This window comes from Poeciliopsis prolifica, unplaced genomic scaffold (genome assembly GCF_027474105.1).
Source record: "Poeciliopsis prolifica strain line A6 unplaced genomic scaffold, Auburn_PproV2 SCAFFOLD014, whole genome shotgun sequence".
Lineage (NCBI taxonomy): Eukaryota > Metazoa > Chordata > Actinopteri > Cyprinodontiformes > Poeciliidae > Poeciliopsis > Poeciliopsis prolifica.
Window position 1 is genome coordinate 12,025,248 of NW_026562389.1, and position 15,694 is coordinate 12,040,941.

The 15,694-nt window shown below is 38.4% G+C and overlaps 1 protein-coding gene and 2 pseudogenes across 1 annotated transcript in view; all 3 read right to left on the reverse strand.

The window, feature by feature from the left end:
• Window positions 1-5,886, reverse strand: part of LOC129365897 (GTPase IMAP family member 8-like) — a 71,934-nt pseudogene extending 66,048 nt beyond the window's left edge.
• Window positions 1-15,694, reverse strand: part of LOC129365916 (GTPase IMAP family member 4-like) — a 94,216-nt gene that overhangs the window by 20,027 nt on the left and 58,495 nt on the right. The window lies entirely within an intron of this gene.
• On the reverse strand, window positions 947-4,458 carry LOC129365903 (GTPase IMAP family member 8-like; annotated as a pseudogene).

Consider the following 15,694-nt stretch of genomic DNA (forward strand, 5'->3'; position numbering starts at 1 on the left):
CAGTAAAATAAATGTGATCAGAAGTTTTCCAGTTCAGACTGTTGGCTCCGTCGCTCTAAACTCTAAACTTCTTCAGACTTTTAGCTCAGGTTTTTGCTCCTCGTCTCTCTGGAGTTTCTGTTTTTGTCTCCTGAACAAATGAAGGAAATTCTTCAAATCTGCGTTTCTGAACTGATAACATGAAAACCTGCAGCTGATGCAGAACTGACTGGGATTATAACATGATCTGGTATAAAACCATGAATAAAGACACAATGAGAGACATTGATACCAACTTTATTTTGAAAAATCATGTTTCAAATCAAACACAAGCAAAAAACATCCAGTAAAACTTGAACAGTTTCAGATTCCTGATGGTTCATCATGAAGAATGAATGTTTCTGCAGCATCAGATTTATGATGATTAAAATTAAATGTTTATCATTTTCTGACTGAAATGAAGAATCAACAAAAAAACACAAATTATTTTCAGAAACAATTATTCACACTAATAAAACAAAACTTCAAATAATCACATTAAACATGTTTTATTGCTGCAATAAGAACCAAATTAATTCCAACTTTATACAAGTTACTCATAATTTCACATCTACAATTTTCATACTTTAGTTGTAAAACAATATATAATAAAAAATACAAATAAATGAACAGAAATTTACATGTCAACTTGTTTGTTAATTAATTGTTTCATTTATAAAATAAAAACAAGAAAATGTGAAACAAATAAAAAGCAGAAGAATTCCTGATATTGAAGACAAAAAAAAAAAAAAAACAGAAATATTACATTTAATAACAATGTTTGTTTCTGATGTTGGATTATTAATTTATTAATAATATTTAATAAAGTAAAATGTTTTAAACCAAATTTACTCTGATTAAATTAAAATAAAGATCAAAAGAAACAAAAAGTTTTAAACTTTACTGAAACCAAAGATCTTCAGGACGTTGTGATGCATCACTCTGTGTTTTTTTCTGACATCTTTTGTTTTTCTTTCTATGATTCATTAATTTTTATCCTATTTATCAGAAACATGAAGTTTCATGTGTTTATTCGGTTCATTCTAAGTTTTTCTTTCTGTTGTTCTCTTCTTGTTTTCGCAGCAGAGCAGAAAAATCTTTCTTGTATTTTTCTTTGAACTCATTAAATTCTTCTGCTCGTTTTCTGGCTTCGTCTTCAAACTTCCTCTTTACTTCCTCCACTTGTTTCTGATATTTTTGCTCTAATTCTTTTCTCTCCTTCTCCAGTTCTCTCCTCCTCTCATCATCTTTTCTCCTCTGGTTTTCATATTTCTGTCTCTTTCTCGTATTTGTCCTGGAGTCTCTTCAGTTCTTCTCGTCTCTCTTGGTCTTCTCTCGGTGTCGATTTTCCCACCACTCCTTTCTTTCCTTCTCCCAGGCGTCTCGTTTTTCTCCATCTGTTTTCTCGTCTCTTCCAGTTTCCTGTCGATTGTTTCCTTTTCTTTTGATTCCTGTTGGATCTTTTTCTCTAAATCTTGTCGTTCTTTTTCCCACTGCTGTTGTTGTCGTTCTTCCTGCTCTTGTCTTTTCTTCTCTTCCTCTTCTCTTCCTCTCTGTTCTCTGTCTTTCTGCTCTCGCTCCTTCCTCATGTTTTCTTCCATCTCTTGAAATTGTTCTTCTCTCTGTTTTCTCTCTTTTTCCATCTCTTCTCTCTGTTCTTCCATTTTTCTTCTCAGTGATTCTTTTTCTTCTTTGTGTTTCTTTTCAAGCTCCTCCTTCAGTTTGTGAATTTCTTCTTCTTTGTCCTGCAGGATTCTCTTCACCTCTCTCTGTATTGCAGCTTCGGCCTCCTGCAGCATCTCGCTGGTGAAGCAGTTTCCTCCGTTCTGCTTCACCATCTTATTGATCTTCTGGATCAGTTCATTGGCTTGTGATCGGTTCTCTTTGTCATAATTATTAAAAACATGATATCTTCCTCCACAGTCTCTGAGCAGCTTGTTAAAGGATTCATCTGCTCCCTCTCTAATGTACTGCTCTATTGTTTTCTCCTCATAGTTCAGTTTGTCTCCTCCGGTGAACAGGATGATGGTGAAATCTTCTGAGTTTTTACCAAAAACTTTCTTCATTTGTCTTAAAGTGAGTTTCTCTTCCTCTGTGAATCTGCCGACCTGCAGCACCAGCAGGAAGACGTGTGGCCCCGGCGCCAGCAGGCTGATGCACTTCAGCAGCTCCTCGTCCACCTGGCCGGCGTCCAGCGTGTTGTCAAACAGGCCAGGCGTGTCGACCACAACGACCCGCCGCCCTGCGATCTCAGTCTGGGCTTTCTGACAGCTTTTAGTGACCGACAGTTGAGACGCTTTAGCTTCAAACTGTCTCCTGCCCAGGATGGTGTTTCCTGATGAACTCTTCCCGCCGCCCGTCTTCCCGACCAGAACGATCCGGAGATGATCTGACACCGGGATCTGCTCAGGATCTGAGTTAGAATGAAGATTATAAAGATTAATAAATGGTAGAAAGTTATGAGACAGAATCCTCACAACCATTATGATGAAAACTTCTGCTTTGTTCCATCATTTCTGTTATTATAAGTAATTTATTTAAAGTTATTTGGAAAACATGAATGATTTTTATCTGTCAGAAAGTTGATTTGTATCATTCAACATCTCAGTTGTTTCCTGATATCAGGAAGAAAAACAGGAGATTTTTTACTGTTTGTATGTTTTTAAGTCTCAGATGAATTATTATAACATTTCACTGTAAAAACTCAAACTGAGCAATAAGTTAATAAAAAGAACTGCTGAGATCATCCTGTCTGAGTGACAATAATATTAAACTTCATGTATATAAGTGGAGAAAAAAGTCTTTTATATCTGAATTACATAAACATCATATTTACCTGGAGTCACAGACTTTGATTCAAACTTCTTCACTTTATTCTGCAGCTGCAGTTTCTCCTCCATTTGGCCCCAAAATAATGTTTTAGTCGTATAAGATGAATCATTTTTCTCCAGCGTCTCCTTCTGGGATCTGCCGTCTGTCTCTGATGTCCAGAACTAAATATCTTCCTCCACAGATCTGGAGGAGATCCTGGATGTGTCTGTTCTCCTTTATAAAGTTCCCAACAGCTGGATGTTTAGGGTCTGACTCCACAGTGAAGAGGATGGTGGTGAAGTCATTGACTCTGGAGCTGAATGTGTCCTGGATGGTGTGTAACTCTCCCTTGTCTTCATCAGTGAGGGGACCCACAGGCAGGACCAGGATGAAGGCGTGGACACCCTCAGGATCACAGAGGGAGACACACCTGAAGGATTCCTCCATCACTTCCTGCTGAGCTTTTCCATCCAAGGGCAGGCAGCTGCACCAGAGAAACCCCACGTCCAAACACCTCTCCCTGCTTCCTGAGCCTCTCTGGAGGAAGATCTGGCTGACCTAGGATGACCTTGGCTGCTGCCGTCTTCAGTGGATCATTTGGACCAAACAGAACCAGGTTCAGAGGTTTGCGTTTCTCAGCCACAGTTAAACCTTCATCCTTCTGCTCAGACACTGGAAATAAAATAAAACCTTTAAAACAGTTGAAAACATTCAGATCACAGAGATAGAAAACTTTTAATGTATTGATCCAGTAATATTTATGATCTTTGATCCAAAAGTTTATATAAATTCAAACTTCAGGCTTTTAGAAAAAAGAAGAGAATTTGATCCAAATAAAAAGTTGAGATGTTTGTTTCATCAGATTCTGGTTCAATAATTCTGCATCTTCTCAACAAAGACATGAATTCTTATTGTGGGATTTCAGGACTTTAATATGAATCATGTTGATTTTATTCCTATCAGTAAATCAGTCAGTAGTTAAACTCACTGGAAGGAGGAATCAGTTCCAGGCTGTTGCTGCGTTTCACAGGCTGCAGATCTGAAAGGACAAAAGTGAAGAAAATAAAATCAGTTCTAAAATTCTCCAGAGAAACCAAGAACTGAACTCCTGATCTGGATCAGAACCAGTTTCAATAACTGATCCAAACCCAAAGTGGAGAGAAATAAAGTAAAAGCAGGAAACATTGATGTGAAAACAAGACAGAATGAAACGTTTGTTTCTGATCAAACTGTCATGGAGATCAATTCATTTCTCCGACCAGAGGGGACCGGTCCAAAGGTCCGGTTCTGAAGCCAGAATGAAGCTGAACAAGTTAATGAAGGTCAGAGACAATAATTCATGTCTCTGATCATTTAAAACACAAAGTAACAAAAATCCTTTAAAAACTGAATATTTTCTGACAATATGGAAACTTTACAATATTTTCATTCATCGAATTTCTGGAGAAAATAAAAACAAGAAAGAAAAATGTTTCTGTATGAACCAGATAAACAATAATCAATATTTAGATTTAATCAATAAACAATAATCAATATTTAGATTTAATCAATAAACAATAATCAATATTTAGATTTAATCAATCAAAGAATCCAAGAGGTTTAACTAAACTCACCAGGTTCTGCAGCAGCCATGATTCTCTGGGTCTCACTGGACCAGAACCAGAACCTGAACCTGGACCAGAACCAGAACCAGAACCAGAACCTCAGGTTGCTGTAACATATCAGAGGTAAAATCAGTTTAAAGTTTAAAGTTTGTACAGTTTGACTCTCAGAAACATTGTTTATCTTCACTGAGGCTGAAATTAATGCATTTCTGTAAAAACATCAATAATTATTCATAACTTTCTCAATAATCAATAGAAAATCATTTTGCTATCAAAACGTTTCTCATGTTTTTATCTTTGGTGATGAGCTGCAGGTTGGAGGACTTTAACTAGGCCGATCCAAAATATCAGTATTATTATCAGTCAGCAGAAACATTAAAATATAATTTAACTGAATCCTAAATCTGCCAGAGAAAAACTGTAAATTATAGTAATTAAAAATAGAAATGTTCACAGTCTGGATGGAAATAATGTTTTATAGATGATTATAATGATGGATTATTTTCTGTTGGATCAGATTTGATCAGATTTATTGTGTCTTCAGTCTGACTGGAACATTTACCAACGACACAGAGACCAGTTTAGTTTCCACTGAGTGACTGGGAGCAGAAATCCAGTCCAACCAGTTGTTCCACAGCGTTCTGCTGGGAGGAACCAGTTGCCTCAGAAAGACTGAATGTTCAGAGATGAAGATTAAATGTCAGTTGGCTCAGAAAGCAGATCAACAGGAAGTTTAAGGAAGAGAAAAACAAGCAGAGCTTCAAGTTCATGAGAAACTAAAAAAAGCTTCAAATCATCTGAGAACAAAATAAATGGAGAAAATCAGTTTGACCTGATCAGATTCTGGATGAATCCAGTTCAGGTGACATTCAGGTAAAACAGCATCATCAGGTAAAAACTAGAGTTTGATCAAATCACTGCTACTGGCTCTTTTCCTAAAGCTTCTCTGGGAATAAAACTCCAAGCTCTGGTTAGGAATCCATAAAACCGCCTGAAAGGAAGAAAACTATCTTCCACATAATCAGCATTCAAACCCAGAAAGACAAAAATTTCATCAGCTCTAAATTTAAACCAGAAAATCGACAAAGAAAAGAATAAATCAGTAAAAAAGCAACAGAGCTGAAAACGTCTGTGTTGTTTTTCTAGAGCTGCGAATATCAGAGTGACTCTCATCACTAGAAACTATTTTCATAAAGGCCGTGACCTTTGACATGACAATTTACCTAAAACACAGAAATAAAATGAGGTCATCATTTCAACAGCTTCTTGTTCACAGGAACCGTTTACATTTTAAGAAACATTTTTTCTGACTCACCTGTTGATGTTTGACTTTGACCTCAGGAATAAAGTTACAAACTCATCTGGACTATGAAATGATCTTGAAACATAAGCGCAGCTGAATAAATCCTCCTCCTCCTGCAGCAGCTTGTTGTCTCTGAGTCTCTGCTGCTCTGCTGAAGTTGGACTGCAGGATGTTCCAGTGAAATTCCTGCACTGGCTGCTGCTGCCATGTTCTTCCTCATTCCTGCAGAAAACGCTGAGAAAAGCTGCAGGCCTCAAACTGAAAGGCTCACATGTGACACATGGGAAGCTTTGCATTAAAACTCCAGTTTATTCAACTCTTAAAGGTTTAATTAAATGAATAAAAAGTTTATTTTTCATAAACTCATATTGGGTTCAGTGTTAATAAATGTTGCATTTATTGAACTTAAGGAGTAAAAGACAGTAGAAGCAACTAAATGTGTCTCAGTCAGCAGGGGTCGTGGGCCGTTGATCACCTCTGTTATTCGCTTTGAATGTCAGGAACTTGTTCAATTGAAATGACAGTTCAGTCAGTGGGTTCAGTGGGTTAACCTCAACCCTGACCCTAACCCTGACCTCTAACCCTAATCCTACCCCAGGATGTTTCTGGGTTCTACATCAGACCTTCACTGCTGTCTGGATGATTGTTTGATATGAAATGTTTTGGTTGTAGAGATTTGGAGGAAAATAATCAGAAAATATGTTGAAAGCTGTCAGTGGAACATGCAGAGCATCTAGATGGAGGAATGAACTTTATTCCATTTCTGAAAAATGTGAAGAAACTCCTGCAGCATCACGAATACAGAGATGGATGATATTAAAACACATGAAGGTTTTATCATCATTACATCATCAGTGTGAAGCATCACAGACACGGTAAAACGTTCTGAGTCAGGATCCAAACAGTTCATCTTTAGCTGACAGAAAAAACTCCAAGTAAACTCCAGGACTCACAGACTCACTACGAACAAGATGCTCTGACACAATAGATCTGATTTTATCCCAAATGTTAATAGTAAAGAGGGTTAGATAATAAAAAACTATCTTTAATGATTATTTTCTGTTTTAATTAAAGGAAAATCTCAGGTTCACACAGAGCTGCAGCTGCGGAGCTCAGATACTGAAATAAAATCCAGAATATGAACAATATGCCGAGGATAGATGTGACAAGAATCACGACTGGTCAAATATTTGGAACATTAAAGATGATAATACTAAGATAGTATCAAATATCCTCCATCACTGCCAGCTTACAGCAGCAGGACAACATAATGGTTCCAGAGGATCATCATCTGGATGCTGAGGCTCTGGAACCAAAAGGCAGAACAGATTTTATTGGCTCCATGTTGGATTGTCTGAGTGGGACAGAAAAGCAGCCGGATGCCGACAACATTCTGGCATTAAAACAAAATGAAAAACACCATGAATGAACTTTGATGTTCTTGTTATTTAACAGACAGAAACTGATTTCAACAGAGACTGAAAACCATCAATATCCATCAATATTTATAGCAACTGATTGCTGATTGGCTGTTGGAAGAGAAAAAAACTGATTCATCAATTAATGTTCCACCTGATCCAAAACCATCTGCTGTAAAGCCTGGTGAGCCTTTGGTCTGGACCGCAAACAGACATGGACCCGATGGGGCTGGAAGGACCCGATGGACCCATTAGAAATGGTGACAGATACAGAAATGTCCTTTCATTTTCAGGCAGAATCGGTTCAGACCTGGACCGGATCAGATCCAAGCCTTTTGTCAGCTGTCAGACCGGTTCCTGGTCCCAACCCGACCCGAAGCTGCTGCAGTGTGGAAACCTTTGGGTGACGATTGTGAAGAGGTTTTATTCGTATTAAATGATGTTCCTTTATGTGTCATATAAATGTAATGTTTTTTGAATCACAGTCAAGGTGTTTTTCTGTGCAGCTGGAAACGGTGTACAAAACTAATGAACCAAGATGTGTCTACTGTAGTAAGTTTCCAGGGTTGCTGAACTTCCCCAGACAGTTATTTGGGAACTTGCTGTTTTTCCCGTGGCCTTCCCTGCATGGAGACAGAGTGTTTAGTTTTCACCTCCCATAGACATTACATTATATTACATACAAGGTTTCGTATGTTTTCCTTTGTTTCTTTTGTTTGGTCTTCAAAGATTGAGTCTCCGCCTCGGTAGTAGAGAGAGATGAATAAAGTAACTATGCAACTCTGGGTTCCTCAGAGCGGATCCTAATTTGTGCCTAATGCAGTGGATTTCTTGCTCTCCGTCTGCAGATGTATTAAAGATTGTTTTTGCTCCTAACTTTTGTCTGGACCTCAGTCCCTGAATTGTGCACTTCACAATTTGGTGCATTGGCCGGGAACCTTCGCTGGTTCATCCAAGTCGGTGGACCTCAGGAGAGGGCTGATCACCAAACCTTCAAACTGGTTTTCCTCCAAACCGCTGGCAGGTCTGTCTGAGAAAAAGAGGACTCTTCTGGTGCTCCACCGGGTTGGATCAGCCACGACAGGATAAAAACAGAGCTGAGAGGGGCTGCAAAACATCTTAAGGTTGGTAGGTCTATTTATTTAGACTGAGTTGTAGGTCTGTCAATTTTAGACCGAGTCCTGTAGGTCTGTCGATTCAGACTGAGTTCCCCTAGGTCTATTAATTTAGACTGAGTTCCCCTAGGTCTATTAATTTAGACTGATTTCTGTAGGTCTATTAATTTAGACTGATTTCTGTAGGTCTATTAATTTAGACTGAGTTGTAGGTCTATCAAATTAGACTGAGAATTGAAGTCAACGTTTCAAATAAACGTTTTAAATTGTAAGAGGTTTGTAAAATTAGAGAATGGGACTTTTCTCTTCTAAAAGCCTAGTGATGGATTTAGTAATTATGTTCCTCTTGGGCCGATTGTAGAAGAGATGATTAGAAAACATGGGGAATCATGTGTTCAGTATTTGCCACAATGGCATCTTCAGCCTTCTGTGTCTCTTCGGGTCATGTGATTTCCTCCGAAGGCAGAGCTATCTCCAGCAACCGCATTGAAGCGATTGTGAACATACCTCTCCCTCAAACGAAGAAACAACTGATGTCCTTTTTAGGACTCTGTGGCTATTGTAGGCATTTCATACCGGGTTATGCTGAGATTGAGAAACCTCTGAGAGAAGTATGTCATGACAAGGGATTTGGATTATTAATGAGCTCACACATTTTACATAGGATTGAAGTAAAATGTGAATTGAAGTTGGTTTGACGTCATTCAAAGCGCTGAAAAAACACCTGCAGACACTCAAACTCTGGGATTTTTCCCGATCTTTCCTGAATGTTTTATAGAGATGGTTAGATGAGAAGAGGGATTTTTGTTTTGCTCCAAAAACATGGTGATAAATTGAAATTGGTCACCTATTTTCCAAATTAGATTCTGTAGCAGCTGCATTGCTACAAAGTTTGCGCGCAGTGGCAAGTGCAGGAAGGGCTGTTATGGCATCTCCAGACATCGTGGTATTCTAATCTGATTTTGTACGCTTCCTACGATGTCACACTAATTTTGAGCACCTATCTGCTGTCAGATAGGCTGCATTATATACGCGTTGGTATAGCATATCATATTTTGGTTACATTTCAATTGACCAGAGGTAATTCCTATACAGCTGTGATAAATTTGAACTTAGACAGATTAAAATACCTTTAGTTGTCCAGGGACTATTAGTTATAACAAAACTGTTTTTTTTAATTAATGAAGTACTTCAACAGAAACATGATAAATTATGTGCTGTAATTCTAAATTATATTGAGATCTCTTCTGTATGTGTACACAAAGCTGAATTTTAAAACGGGATCCTGTACATTAGAGTTGAATTTAAACATTGATATATGTTGTTAAAAGTACTTTTCTCTATTTGAAGCTTCAAGCTTCGTCTACCTGTCCGCCCTCCAACACCAGCACCCTTCCTACACCAGCCCCCCTGGCGATACCCTTACCTGGAACCCACTCCTCTCTGCCGATCCTGAGCCTCAGCCTCCAACCATTCCGGATTTTCCTAAGATTTGTCATCACTCTTTTGCAATAACTTGTAAATTCTGTAAATGAACTATTGCATTTACTCCTCTCTGTGAGTGTTTTCTGCATGTGGGTTTGACTTTTAAAACCCACCATGACACATGTAAATTTGGCCATTTCAATTTAAGAAAATATGTACATAAAATGAGCACTGACTGTAAGTATTTGACTGTAATGCAAAACTGACTGACTGACTTCTGATGGCGTCCAACGTTTGTTTGTGTCTGTTTCATGTTGGAGTGAACGTTTGTTTACATGTAATGTTTGTTTACATGTAATGTTTGTTTACATGTAATGTTTGTTTACATGTAATGTTTGTTTACATGTAATGTTTGTTTACATGTTCTGTGTTTAATAAACATTGAACTAATATGCGCATGCGAAGAAGATAAAAACACAATCTTATTTGCAGGATTTCTCAACACCGGAATGGGACCGCCGATGAAACCTGGAATTATTTTAATAACATGTAATGACAACATGATTAACTACTGAATTTCTCTAACAGATCAATTAAAGACGACAGGCCCAAGGAGGATGACTTGGGCCAGCGAGCAAACCATTACATAATGTCCAGCCTGGAGATTTTTTGTTTACTAAAAATTTCAGGAGGAAGAACCGGCGTTCCCACAACTGGCTGAACCGTTTCAAGTGCTTTGACGACACACACCACTCTTAAGGTCGCGGAGGGGTCGACCTGGGTTCACACCAGCCACTGTAAGAAGTTCACATCCTGCGGGTTCCATCGTCACATCCTGCAGGACCAGTCCAGAGCCCAGAGAACGAGGCTCCACCAAGCACCTCTGAAAAAGTAGAGTTGCCAACACAGCTCACTCAGTAGGTTGGACCACGCCTAGCTGAGGCAGCATTAAGAACATGGATGGGCCGAGGCAGCGTTGCAGAACACCGACGTGGATTAAGGATGCCATACTATGCTGATCACATGCATGCAGTTCCAGAAGGCCCAGCAGAACTCAACAGGAGCAGACGCTCTACCAACCGTGAGATACAATCGTGTGAACAAAAGCAGGCTTCAAAAGGGGCCTTCAGGTGTGTGTGCCCTTTGATTCTTCAGTTGGCCTCATGATTCCCTGGTCAGCCTTGAACACCAATACTGGATCAGGTAACGGACAGAACTACAAAAAATGTAAGTGGTACATGACGAATGAGGTTAGGATCACGTCTGCACTCGTAGCAGATGAGGGAAACATCTGGACGCCGAAATGGGGAACAACTCCCTACGCCAGACAACATATGAAACTTTTTACGATGGGTAAAACGACGCAAAGACTACACATCACGGTAAACACAGCGAAAGGTTCAATCATACCACCCTCATCTTTGCCCATATTATCTAACTGTTGGAGGTTTTACCTATACTCATTCATCAGGAAAGGATCCACAATTTCTTTTTGTTCTTTGTGAGGGGGGATGTTACTGTTGTCTCACCGTATTCTCCCACAGGTATTACTGTTTTAGACAAACTCACGGCTGATGACTGGTTCAGAGTAACGACAGGTATATCATTTTCTACAAATATTTGGTTATTATTGGCTGAAAGTGCTGCGAATGTATCTAATACTAATCTGTGTTGTCTGCATGGGACCGCGTCCTGTGCTTAGGATAATCCTGGCCCTTCTTTCTTTTCTTCTTTCTTTCTCGATGTCATGTCTAAAACTAATCCATCTTCCCATTGTAACCAGTGGGACAGTGTTTACCCTCTCACTAAAACTGATCTTAGAAAACCGGTGTTTTCAAAAACTAGCAAAGGTTGATTTCACATGCATTATTATGACCAGAACTCTTAAATTAGGAAATCTCTATTCACAAAATTGTTCAAATATAATTTGGGTGCCAGCAGATTTTAAACCAATTTCCAGAAGCGATGTTTGGTGGTGGTGTGGTGATTATTACAGATTATTTGATGGGTTACCAAAAACCTCAGCTGGTCTGTGTGCACTCGTAACACTCTTGTTACCAGTTTCTATTTATAGGATGCAGGTTAAAGATGCGACTGATGGTCTGGACCGTTTCCAGTTTCTCTTATCTAACTGGCAACGTACAACAAAAACCCTCCTTAGAAATTTATGTAAGTTCCGAGAGACACCAGTTAAATTAGTTTGGATCTTTATCTAAGTTTCCCTAACTTGGAATCTACTCTAAATGTTCATGCTGTATCTAATATTTCATACGTCTAAAGGTTAACTGTCTCTATAGTTATGCTAACTACACTTATATTCTCAACACCCCCTTGCAAAAAACTGTGCATACTTTTGCCCGGTTGGATAATAATCCTGTGCAGTCGTCCGTTTCTGATTCTGTCTCAAATGCTTTGTTGACTACAACTGTGGCCCAGTTCCATGGGCCTCCTAACTCGCCTGATGTTGAGGTTGAATTTGTTTTCTCCAGCGACCAAGATTTTCTCATTATCCCAAGTACAAGTAAATTGACACTTTCTTTTGATTTTTATCTTTAATGTGAAATTTTTGCTTCCAGGTTTTTGCTTTGCTTAATGTCACAAGAGGTCAAAATACTTGCTGAAACACTCCTATGATGTTCATATTTGCAACCATTACTTGATGGCGAAGATCACCTGATGTTTTGTGTTTCTCAACCTGTTTTGTTGCATTACTCCATTATTATTACAATTTACACTCATTTTATATTAAATTCATTTTATCATTTTATCAGTTGCTTCATTTTACCATTCAAAACATTTTATCATTTATGGATTTCATTCACTTGATTGTTTTTTGCTCCCTGAAAAAAAAAAAAAAAAAAAGGGTGAAATTGTGAAGAGGTTTTATTCGTATTAAATGATGTTCCTTTATGTGTCATATAAATGTAATGTTTTTTGAATCACAGTCAAGGTGTTTTTCTGTGCAGCTGGAAGAGGTGTGCAAACTAATGAACCATGATGTGTCTACTGAAGTAAGTTTCCAGGGTTGCTGAACTTCCCCAGACAGTTATTTGGGAACTGGCTGTTTTTCCCGTGGCCTTCCCTGCATGGAGACAGAGTGTTTAGTTTTCACCTCCCGTAAACATTACAGTGAATAAGCATACAAGGTTTCGTATGTTTTCCTTTGTTTCTTTTGTTTGGTCTTCGAAGATTGAGTCTCCGCCTCGGTAGTAGAGAGAGATGAATAAAGTAACTATGCAACTCTGGGTTCCTCAGAGCAGATCCTAATTTGTGCCTAATGCAGTATATTTCTTGCTCTCCGTCTGCAGATGTATTAAAGATTGTTTTTGCTCCCTGACTTTTGTCTGGACCTCAGTCTCTGAATTGTGCACTTCACACGGTTCTGATCTGGAGCCTCAGATGCGGTCCAGATCTCAGAGCTGCAGGTTTTTACCGGCATAGAAACACAGACAGATGTCAGTTATAGATGTTGTGTGCAGCCTGTGAATGTCTGGCAGGACCAGCAGATATAAAGTGGGGCCAGGGGCCCCCTGAAGCCCCCTGTTCCGGCGCCTGTGGCTGAAATGTTTTACAGTGCAGTGACTGAAGCCTTCATCTCTTCCTGCTCAGCAACTATTTTCAGACGGTTGACAGAAGACAGTAAAATCTCCCCAGAGATGGAAACACTGAATGAAAGCAGAACATCTGGTTCTTTATTTCCTCATCCAGTCAGAGGGAGAATTATTGTTAGAATAGTGAGCAAAGGAGCTGAGCTTCATTTCAGCCCGGATCATTTTACTGGAGCTGCTGTCAGTTCTTAGAAAACTGCTGATATTAACGATTAATAACAGCTTGAATTATTTGAAACCAGATGAATTCAAGCTAAAGAGAATCACAGGATGTCTGTAGTTTTGTCTTATAAACCTTCCTGATTCATATTTGGTCATATTTCTCTCACAGCAGAAACAAAGTGTACATTAATATGAACAGATTCTCCTCTGTGGAGAAACTAGAACCAGAATCTGAATCTTTACCTCATAAAATGGATCCTCATGTTGATTAAAGACAGACATTAAAAGTTAAACCTCATATCTGATAGATGGATGTTTCTCTTCTGAAGTGGAACTAATCTTGTTCAGGTTTAATGCATATCTAATTGTTCTGAATGTTTATTACAGTGATCATAAATAAACAGTGCCCTCTTGTGGTGGAAAAGAAAACAACTGAGAATTACCATATCACGCAAAATCCACTTTTTAACCCTTAAATACATTTTCTCTGTTCTTTGAGTGTATAGGATTTTAAAAAGTGTAAATATCTTTCTATTCATCAGTCTTCTCTGTTCCACACTTTGTTTCTAGTTTATTGCATCCCTGCATTCACTGCTGATCTGCTGAACAAGGTCATGACTTCCACCATTTGCCAAGTCAGATTGTTTGGTTCTGGGTGAATTAATCCACAGGATTCCTCACATCACCGGCTTACATTAGACTTTTATCAGTAAAGTTCCTACATTAGTGAGCAAAGTTCCCTTGTTTGACTGAAACACTAAAGGACGTTTGATTTTCTGACAGACAGATTGAGGGTCAGTTCCTTTTCTCTACAAAATCCAGAAACACAGCAAAGTGCTAAGCTAATGCTAAAATGACAGCAAGCTAATTTTAGACATGAATGTCATGTTGATAATGACATCCTGGACTTTGCTTTGATAGCACTGAGCCTTCTGATCCTGTTAGCCATGTGCTAGTTGTTAGCTTTAGCTGTTAGCTGTCTCCCTGAGGATTTAACTATTGTGGATATAAGTTTGGTTAGCATAACTTTAGAGACAGTCAACCTTTGTGCATATGAAATATTAGATGTGGCATGAACAGTTTGAGTAGATTCTAAGTTAGGTAAACTTAGATAAAGATCCAAACTAAGCAACTGCTGACTCTCTGAACTCACATAAATTACTAAGGAGGGTCTTCAGACAGGGGAGTATCCAGGCACAGAGAGTCTGTCTCTTATCAGGAGGAGTAAAATTCTTTGGTGTTTGTTTAAGACTTCAGTAAACACTAAAACTTTTAAGAAAAGTCTTCTACCAGTATAATCAAATGTATTAAGATAGTTCCCTTAAGCATTAACAGCATGTTCTGAATTAGTTAGTCTTCAACCGTACTATTTGCATGCATTTTCTATTACTGAAATACAATAGAATTAGGAAAGTATTTTACTTCTAAAATATTTCAGGTATTTCAAAAGAGCTTTTCTAAAAGTAGACAACCCGGCAGTTTTTTTAGATCCAAACTCATAGTTATTATTTGGCATTACATTTTTGTGCCAGTTTGTTTAAAATAGAAATCAGTTTACGTCTAGCTGCAGGTCATAAATTTTGGTTTGGAATGTAAAAAGGAGGAGGCTGGTACAAGACGACTCTAGTGGAGAATGACCTTTGTTCTCACCATATATTTGCTTTTGGGGTTTTTAGCAGGTCTCAAGCTAAAAACCTTTTAGCAGGTTTAGCAGAACCTTTAGCAGAAGGTAATAAAATTAACATTAAACAGCCCTACCAGGGGAGGACACATCTTCTAATGCATATATTTAAATGAAGGGAATACACACCTTTACAAAAAGGTCTGTTTTACAGCAGAAGATCGAATTGCTTTGTGTCCGAGTGAGCAATTCCCAAAAATGCATTTTTGTCTTTCCTTTTCAACTCGTTGCAGGTAATTCTATGTTTTGTCATGTGTTAGACTTCTTGATAATCTGGGTGTAATGCTGATATAACATTCTGTATGCATTGAATTCTGGATAAAACTATAGATGCATCTGAAGTCTGATGTTGAATGGTTGTTTCTTTATTATTTCCCCTGCACATGCGGAGTCCCTGGATCTGGGAAATAGAGGAAGATTAGCGAGCAAAGTGAAGTTATTCCTCTAAGTTTTAACACTATACTGCATGTTTTGGATTTAATGACTTGGTTTGTTTTTGCTTTGGAAAAAAAAAATAATCCAAATGCATTCAGTGACATTTAAGATTCA